General features: G+C 35.7%; 1 protein-coding gene across 2 annotated transcripts in view; it reads left to right on the forward strand.

Annotated features, from left to right (window-relative positions):
- LOC110023645 overlaps positions 1–9192 on the forward strand; it is an 80837-nt gene that overhangs the window by 11009 nt on the left and 60636 nt on the right. The window lies entirely within an intron of this gene.

Below are 9192 nucleotides of genomic sequence, written 5' to 3' on the forward strand. Positions count from 1 at the left end.
TTTTTTTATGGTGTAAGTTATTAATTTTGATACTTAGTCATTATTTTTAGTTGAAATTTTGATATAGTTGCATTGTAATTTGAAGGGCTATTATCTAGGCAGACAAATGGATGTAAAATAAACTCCTTCTGATTCTTTTTTTATGCCAATTTTTCAAAAGCTTGACGCATCGGCACACTTTTCAATTATACAGTGCATGTAACCGAATTGGCTGCATTTAATTTGCATGCAATCCTTTTTCGATAGGATCCAATGTCCTGGAGAAATTCAAATTGATGTAATTCATGGCAACATATATACTATTAATAACTGAGAAGATTAAGAAAGAATCTAGTTTCTTGAGAAAAGGTACTCCTTTAAGAAGCCATCAGCTTTGATCGAGCTGTCATTTCTTTCTAAATGTATCATTTTACTTTCCTGACTATTCTAAGACTTAAACCCGTGACATATAGGAAGCCACAACCGAAAAAAAAATATTCTACAAGTAGTTTTACTTATGGTATTTCCGTTTTTATGATTTTTTTCGCATGACTTGGTAGAAATCTGAAGTTCAATGATAAGCTGTGCTCATTGATTTTTGAGTAATTAATATAAAGTTCGAAGTAATTCCCTCTATTTTTATAGCAAAATTGTGGATCTTACCTCTCCAACAAAATAAGGTAATGAGGGTGGGTAACTGTACGGTTTCTGGTCTCATAGCATCTTTCTGACAGGAATATCTGCACACATTCATAGTTCACACTAGAAACTATCCGTAAGCATGGCTTTAGTTACCTACCACCATAAGCCTTGACCTCTTTTAAGTTTATTTTCTTTTCCATGCTGAAAAGAAAAAAAAAAACATACCTCATTTTCTATTCAAGGAATTTTCCTAATGCTTTGTGAAGCCTGTTTCTATGTTTGATCTGATATATTTTCTTAAGACATTATATTCAGACTAGAGGAGGCTCAGGCTATGGATCATTTGGCCATGTTGTAAAAACAACCATATTGCATTTTTAAGGAGTACTATTGAAATCTACAGGTATGGAGTTATTCGAGAAAATGTGGCATCAAGCAGGATTAATTCAATACTCTGGGGTACATTCCTTTAGAGAGAAATCCTTAAGAGGGTTGAATATGGGAGGCTGAAATTAAACCCATAAACTCCTAAGTTTAAGCTAATCGGTATGGTCTATTAATAGCATTTTGAGAACTAAGTTTTTCTTAAAAATATAATGTGCAATTGTTCTCCACCCTTATGAGAATGTCCACACTTTTTCAGTCATCATTTCCCTTGAACTTTTAGCACCATAAAGTATGAAGCTTCAAGGGCCCATTTAACTGTGTAGAGCCTTCCTGGGAGTCATTCATGCTTAAACCTTATTTGACCATCATAAAAGTAGCTATGACCTGTCAAAGTCGCAAACTGTTTCAAAATTTTTATCTTAGTTGAACTTTCAGCTTTAATATCATGCGTTAAGAGGGTGGAACACTTTTGGCCCAAATTGATCTAATTATTAGAGGATAGATACCCGCCAATCCTTAAGCTTAAGCTATTGGGTGACATACACGGTAGTTTATTAACAAATAGCATATTTGAAGTTGCAATGGAAAGGGTTAAGCCCAACTATGGTTAGAAGTTCTAAAAGGATAGAGAACTGATACCAAAATAGAGCTCTTTAAGGGGTGATGGAGAAGGATTTAAATGCAGATATAATAAGTATATGGCTAACGGTGACGATGCTTTTGATGAACAATATCTACTATGCCAACTGCTATTTTTATTTGTAAAAACGATTGTGAATGATGTTAAACATCCCAATATGATACAATATTATAAGAAGCTAAGAGTTTAGTAAATTAGGTAGTTTGTAAATTCAAAACCTGAATCCTCCATGATCTTATTTTGCGCTAGGTTCTACAGAATGAAAATATTAGATAAATAATAGTCGAGGCATTTGAAAGCAAAAATATAATATTTGATTAAGTTGGACATATTATACGTGTTGATAACATGGTCTTATTTAAACATGAAAATATTCTCTTGGGAAATTATTTAATGGTCTTAATGAAAAAAATGTTTTAAGAAGAGCAAAATGAATAATATCATGTGTATACTATATATTTGGTAAAAAAGCGATGTTTGAGTATCTTTAAAGGAGGTGAAGCTTTGTGGTTTAGATGAGATTTTTTTTTTTTGAGATTTGGAGAATTTTGACAGTTATTTGCTTTGCTTTCTTAATAAATCTTTGATCAAATCATATGTTCTAAGTTAATGTCTACTGATTGGATGATAAATAATGGGGTGCAAGTTTGTAGATTTGATAATTATGGGAAATCCTTAAGTTTTATTGTGAAATTATATTAGTGCTTATAGAATCTAAAGCTTAAACAAATTATACTGGCATGATTTATGATAAGATATTTAGTGTTGATTTAGTTTTTGCTTGAGACATTCATTAAAAAGTATGTAAAGCAACAAAGTGTTCTTCATATAATTTTTATTGATCTTGAAAATGCATATGATTTGGCAATGTATTAATTGATTGATGAGTATAAGGAGAATAATTTAAGGTTGAAGTTTATGTTAGTATTACTAAAAACATGTATCACGCGATAGTAACTATCATTAGGAGTATTTATTTTGACCAATGAGCATACAATTATATCAAATATATGCATTTTGTATCTTACTTTATTAATGTAGAGATGCATAAGAGAGAGATTTAAAGCGAGGCGCCACCACAATGTGTGATACTTGTTGATGAAATATTGATAGGTTGGCCTATTTTGACATGAAAACTAGAACAATTGGGGGAATTTGTTGAAGATAAAATGCTCAAGGTCAATAGGTGAAGAGCAAACAAATGATATAAAATTTTAGTCTATGTAAACTTTCTATTTATTAATCAATATTGCTTGAAGAGCAAGTGATTTTTTAGGGTGATAGATTAAAATGTCTTGGATCTATAATAAAAGAAAATCGAACCCGAACAAGAAGATTAAAATGAAAATTTTTCTCAGGAGTAGTATTTACGAAGGTAATAATATGGAAATTTAAAAATAAATTGTATTAATCTATGACGATCAACTAAGCTATGTGGATTCATGTATTGACATAAAAATGTTGTTGCCAAGACTCAGTGTTGCATAAATCCAAATATTTGATGGATTTGTTCTAAACAGAAGTACGTAGAGTAAAACATAATTGTATTAGAGAGATGGTGGGGGCATGACCTTTTGAAGACATGGTTGTGAAATATAAACACGGATAATTTTTTGCATGCAAAAAGTGATAAATAATGGCCAATAGAAGTGGAGATTGTGGCATACTTTGAACCTTTATTTGTTAAGAAAGGAAGCTAATATTGAAAAGAATCATGGGGTTAAAGAGATGCGGGCTCCAAAAATTCTGATTGCTCCATGGACTCAGCTTTTTATTTTATGTTTGTGTTGATAAACTTTGGAGAGTCAAATTTTTAGAATGCAGATTGGATTGTAGATAAGACACTGCTCAAAGATTTTGCTCTCATTTTTGCAAAGATTTTTTTCTGGGGTTTGAGGTTTCTTATAGGCGCGAGCCCCTTTAGTTAATTACCTTTCTTATAACAGGAGAACAATTTTGATTAAAACTAGTTATTAATAATTGAATATTCAACATATAATAACAACAGACATATGATTTTAATTTGTAAAATTTATCGCTTGAAGCTTAAAGCAGATGGTGAGGTAACCATTGACAAAACCTTATCAAGATCCCATGGCTCTGTCGTCCCGGTTCATCGTGGTAAGAGGTAGTTGACCCAAGCCGATTGAAAGATCCATGTCAACAACTATGAGCTGCGTCGTCCCATGGATCCTTGTAGATCTGAGGTGGATATTTGTTTAAGTGGACAAATTTTAGCCAACCTTGGCTGACAGGAGGCTTTGTGCCAATAAATTTTACTCTTTTGGTTTACAACTAAATGGGCAGAAATTGTTGAGTAACATACGTGCTTTGGACGTGGCCATAATCTAATGATGTCATTTGACGGCATGTCATATGACTCTGGTCGTAACCATTATTTTGTGATGCTATTTGACGACAAAACCACATGGATAGAGGACTCAGACCACATTCTTACGGACATGTGATTGCTTTGATTGTTAATATAGAGATACACTTGCTATGCATTCATTCTTTGTGAGTTTATCACCCCCCGACAAACTATTGCGGAGGGTGTATGAATTTTGCTTTTAGCTTTTATGTGATTGATTTTAACTTGTAAATTTTGATTTATTTTCTTTAAATCTCTAAGTGAATGATTTTAATTTGAATGTCTTGATTTATTTTTTTTATAACTTCATTTGTAAATTGAGCTTAAAAATTGACATAACCGGTTGAGATTTTTAGTTAACATGACCATTATCAGGGAATTATTTTTTTATGAACCTTGTCGACTCTGTCCCACTTACAGAGGATTGGGTTCAGTAATTGAAATAATTGAAGACTTTAAGACATAATTTAAAATAAACCTCTTTGGTTTAAATTTTTCTAACAATTCAACAATCATCAGAGAATTGTTTATCTTTGAACTCTGTTGGTTCTTTCCAACTTGCAGAGGATCGGGTTCAGTGATATATCATTTGAATATATTCAAAAAAATTTTGATACTTAATTTTAAAATAGATCCATCCAGTTGAGATTTTTTTGTCAACACGATCATCATTGGGGATAATTCTTTGAAGCCTTTAATTTGAAGTGACAAATAATTTTGTTAGTTTAATCTTTTAAGGCTACGAGTCATATCGAGTCTCGTCTTTATAAGTATGAGGATCATTATTAGACTCGTCAACTCCAGTTCATTCGAGGAGAATGATTGAACTAGTTGGGAGGGACTTGTAAATTCTTATTTTAAGATTTGAACATTTATTTTAAAATTATTAGACTCGTGAACTCTAGTCCTTGCAAGGAGGATTAGACTAGTTGGGTGAGACCTATAATCCTATCTTGTAGAACGACGGACCTATTAGCCCACACAACATTCTCGAACCTAGTATTTGAGCACATAAATGTTTACAATTTCAAATATTTGAATATCTTAAAAAAATTTATAAGCTTTAAAGACTTGCATAAATTTTAAGCCACAAATTTAATATGAACTTTACATTAGGAGGCACATGCAAGATTTTGAAAATATATGCAATTGATTTGCTTATATAGACACATTAATTTATACATAACTCAAGAGTATCTCTAGTGATACTTATCTAAATCTTAAGAGTGGGCTCACATTTGAAGATGTTGCATTTGACTTAGGAGATAATCATGAAGCTTATATATAAATTTTGGAATCATCCATAGCTTAAAATATTTGCAAAAATATTATGATTTTCAGCTTTAAAATGGGAATGCCTTATGTTCGCATGCAAATTTGTTGCGAATCGGGTCGCGAGATTTGAATTTTCAAAAAGCACCGTGTTTGAATTATTTTTCTTCCTCAAGAGCCTCAGTTCGAAAAATTTCAATTTTAAATTGATTTTCAAACCCTAGGAGCCTAAGTCTGAAAAAGCACAATTTTAAAATATTCAAGTTTGTTGAGCTTAAATTTAAAAATTCAAATTTTAATATTTTTAAGATCTAGGAGTTTATGTTTTAAAAGACCAAAACTTTATATATATTTTATAAAACCTTCAAAGTCTAAATTTTAAAAGCCCAGATCCCTGATTTTTTAAATCTTAAGAGCCTAAAATTTAAAAGCTTGAGTTTCTAAATCATTTTAAAATTCAAATGAGTCACATTTTATTTTATTGTATAAGTTCAAAATTTCAAATATTTTAAATTAATTACAAGTCCAAATTACTCGAAATTTTGGCAGTCTCCTGGTGTCAAACCCCATTAGGGGGACATGGGAGAATGTCACTCTTCCCAACTATTTTAAATGATCTGCTGGTCTGCGTCACGAGTCATTGCAGTCGGGGAGTAAAAATAAATAATTAACCCATGATCCTAAAAGATACAATGGGTCTTCAGTGAACCTGCAAAAAGTGTTAACTTCCAAAGCAACTTTTCCGAGCGACACTTAACTTTCCTCAAATAGTACTTAATTCCTATGGATGGATACTTGCGTTTTCCAAGGCTTGTTATTTAAAACAAATTTTAAATAAGTCTGCGGTTTTCCTTGAACGGTATTTAATTCCCATGGATGGGTATTTGCTTTTCCGTGAATGATTTTTTTTAAAAATTCCCTATTGTCCCAAAGTTATACCTTTTCGAGCGAAACAATGATATTGATGACGATGATCTCATTATGGCATTTTGCCAGAAACATCCAATTTTCAAGATGACATGTAAGACAGTACGGAGGCTACATAAGTGAGAACATATTTCTCTTTGAATAGCCTATGTTGATGGTCGTCTGCATCTCTATTATCCCGTTGACCTTTTCAAGGAATTTACAACCGATGCTCGATACATATTCCTTGCATCTCTCCTAATTCTCTGCAGAACCCCCTCTTTCTTCAACAAACAATCTCTTTCCATCCTCAGAAATTGCCAAAGAAGAAATACATGATGATACTAGAGGAGAAAGCTCAAATCACAAAATAAATACAAATATTATTATTAAAATTAATTTGGTTACAACGACTCTTTAAAATATGAAATAAACGACAAACAAACACAAAGACACAAGACAACACCACGAAAGTGTATCCCAAGGAAGGTGGAGGTTGGTCAAGTAGATCCGGAGGCTTGGGATACCGGGGTGAATGCGAGAGAAGGGCTGGCCAGTGTTGGAAGGTGAATTGGAGGAGAGAGGCAGTTGGTTAAGGTGGTGTGGAGGTTTGTTGGGCGGCTGGGAGGTAGGTTGGAAGGTGGGGTAGCGGCTGGGAAGGTGGGGCAACAACGGGGAAGGTGAGGCAGCAGTGTGGAAGGCTTGCCAACACTTTAGGAGGGTGGACAACGAGCGAGAAAGCACTGGCAGTGATGGGAAAGGTCTGAACAACAAGATAGACTGTTGGAAGTGGGCCGACCGAGTGTTGGGAGGAATTCTGGGATGGTGGACAATAAGATTGAGCAGTTCAGGAAGTGCTGCTGAGTGTTGGGATGGAGTATGGGGAGCTGTGACCTTTCTGGGAGAAGGTTGGCAGCAGGTTGGAGGGAGGATAGCAGCCGGTAGTTTTTGGGGAAGAGGTACAGTGGCCTACTGTAGGGCTGGGAAATGGGTGGACAGCCGCCGAAATGGTGGAAGGATAAATAAACATCTTGCCGGGGTCAAGCTACAGCCGGAGCACCACCCGGACCTGTGGAGACAATCACCACCTCGGACGAGGGACAATCAAAGCACTACCTTGATGTCGGATACAACTCTCTAAGGGGAAAATACCAAGGCTAAAACTTGATTTCAGATATAAAAAACAAAACCCATAACTGTAAGCACATCATCCTCTATTTTTAATAAGACTAGGATTTTATTTTAGACGGTACTTTAAATAAGAGAGAAGAATCAAGTCAGGATTTCATATTTAGGTGAGGAAATAAAGTGAGGGAAAATCAGATTTAGGAAAGGGTAAATAAAGTAAGCAACATTTAAATTTTGGAAAAAAATTAAAATAAGAAAGGTTTTAAAATAAAAAAAAGAGAATAAAATATAATCAAGGTTTTAAATTTTAGGAAAGTATTTAAAATATGAAAGTGCTAGGAAGGAAAGAAAACAAAGGGAGGAAAATAAAAGAGAAAGAGAAGGGGAAGAGAGGAGTGGTAGCCCCCCTCCCTTTGAGGATTGGTTGGTCCTCCATAGCTCCCGCGTCACATGAAGTATCACTCTCCTTAACTACTGCAATGCGCTTTTTGCTGTCAAGATTCCAAGCCAGTACACGCTCACCATCACTTCTAATTTATATCGTTTCCTATGGCTCAGAATTCTCTTGTATTCATAGTTATTAATGTAAACCTTCTCTTGCAAAGCCTTCAGCTCCTCTTCCAATGCAATTTTCATTGGATTATAGCCCATTGTAGGGCCAGTTCTTGTCAATGCTTTGGTTTTTTCTATAATATCCCACTCTAGATCATCTTTCTCTTTTGTAACTTCTTTGCTGCCCCGTATGAGATGAGCAAGACTGACTGTGCCCAGCACTGTGAGCGAAATGAGGTGCATGCCATATCTGACTGAAGGGTGCTTCCTAACCCATCGCTTGAATTTAGAAGCAAAATGCAGACTCTTTATTGGATGAACTGCTGGATGGATTTCTGGAGCCATATCTGAGATTTCTCATTCGAATTTGAAATAAGTTGCCCCTTTCTTTGTTCTTGTTTACGGAGTGGTGGCTTTGGCGTGTCTATCAAGATCTTGGGTAATGCATCTAGAATCTTAAACCAAGCAGTAAAATCAGAGAATCTTCTCTTGGGCAATTAAAGAGAGTCAACGTAATTCGGCTTCCAATCATCCGTCTTATGCAGCCGTCATATTGATGGTGGCCTTAACACAATCTCAAATTCACAAGGTAGGAAATCACATCGGACCAATGCTCTCTAGGAGCGTCCACGTGCGGGCGTGAGGATGTTCGCCGTCATCATGAGTCACTGTGAGAGAGAAGCCTACCCACTTGTTAGCTTTCGGCGTCAGGAGAGAGGGAGAGCGGGAGAAATCAGAGGAGTAATGAAGAGGGGCGACCGGGCGAGTGCATTGGCGAGGGTGTTTGTGTTGCTGCTTGAGATGAAGTTGGTTTCATAGGAATTTGGGCCTCACGATCCCGTTGTTGCTTTCCGACTTAGCTTTAATCGGGACTGTGCCGTGATTGGGTGCCACACAAATGAAGGGAAGGTGGGGTAGGGCCCTTGTGGTTCCTGTTTTGGCGTACAGAGCAGTGAAATGGGGAGGTTCTGAGGTCTCGTCTGCAGCAATCCCATCGTTGATCTCCTCGCTACCTGCGTGCGAGCTGGGAGGAAATCATGTGCTTGAGGTTCTGCTTTGGATTTTGGCTTCAATGCGAAGAGGCTTAAACCTCGTTTCTAAACAGCGAAGAGGAGTGGCTTTGGTGAGGTTGAGAGCGAGTGTGAGGAATGGGAAGTTTCGTCTCTGTCATGCGAAACAAATAGAAGAAGAGGTTGTGGCCGGTGGCTTACATGAGCTCCTTCGGCTCGTGTTTTTTCGAATCCAGAAATGGAGAGGAGTCTTTGGTTATTTTTATAATCATAAGTGGGTGTAGTCTGGTCATCATCAAGGGTGG

The sequence above is a fragment of the Phalaenopsis equestris genome, unplaced genomic scaffold, assembly GCF_001263595.1.
Source record: "Phalaenopsis equestris unplaced genomic scaffold, ASM126359v1 Scaffold000226, whole genome shotgun sequence".
NCBI classification, from domain to species: Eukaryota; Viridiplantae; Streptophyta; class Magnoliopsida; order Asparagales; family Orchidaceae; genus Phalaenopsis; species Phalaenopsis equestris.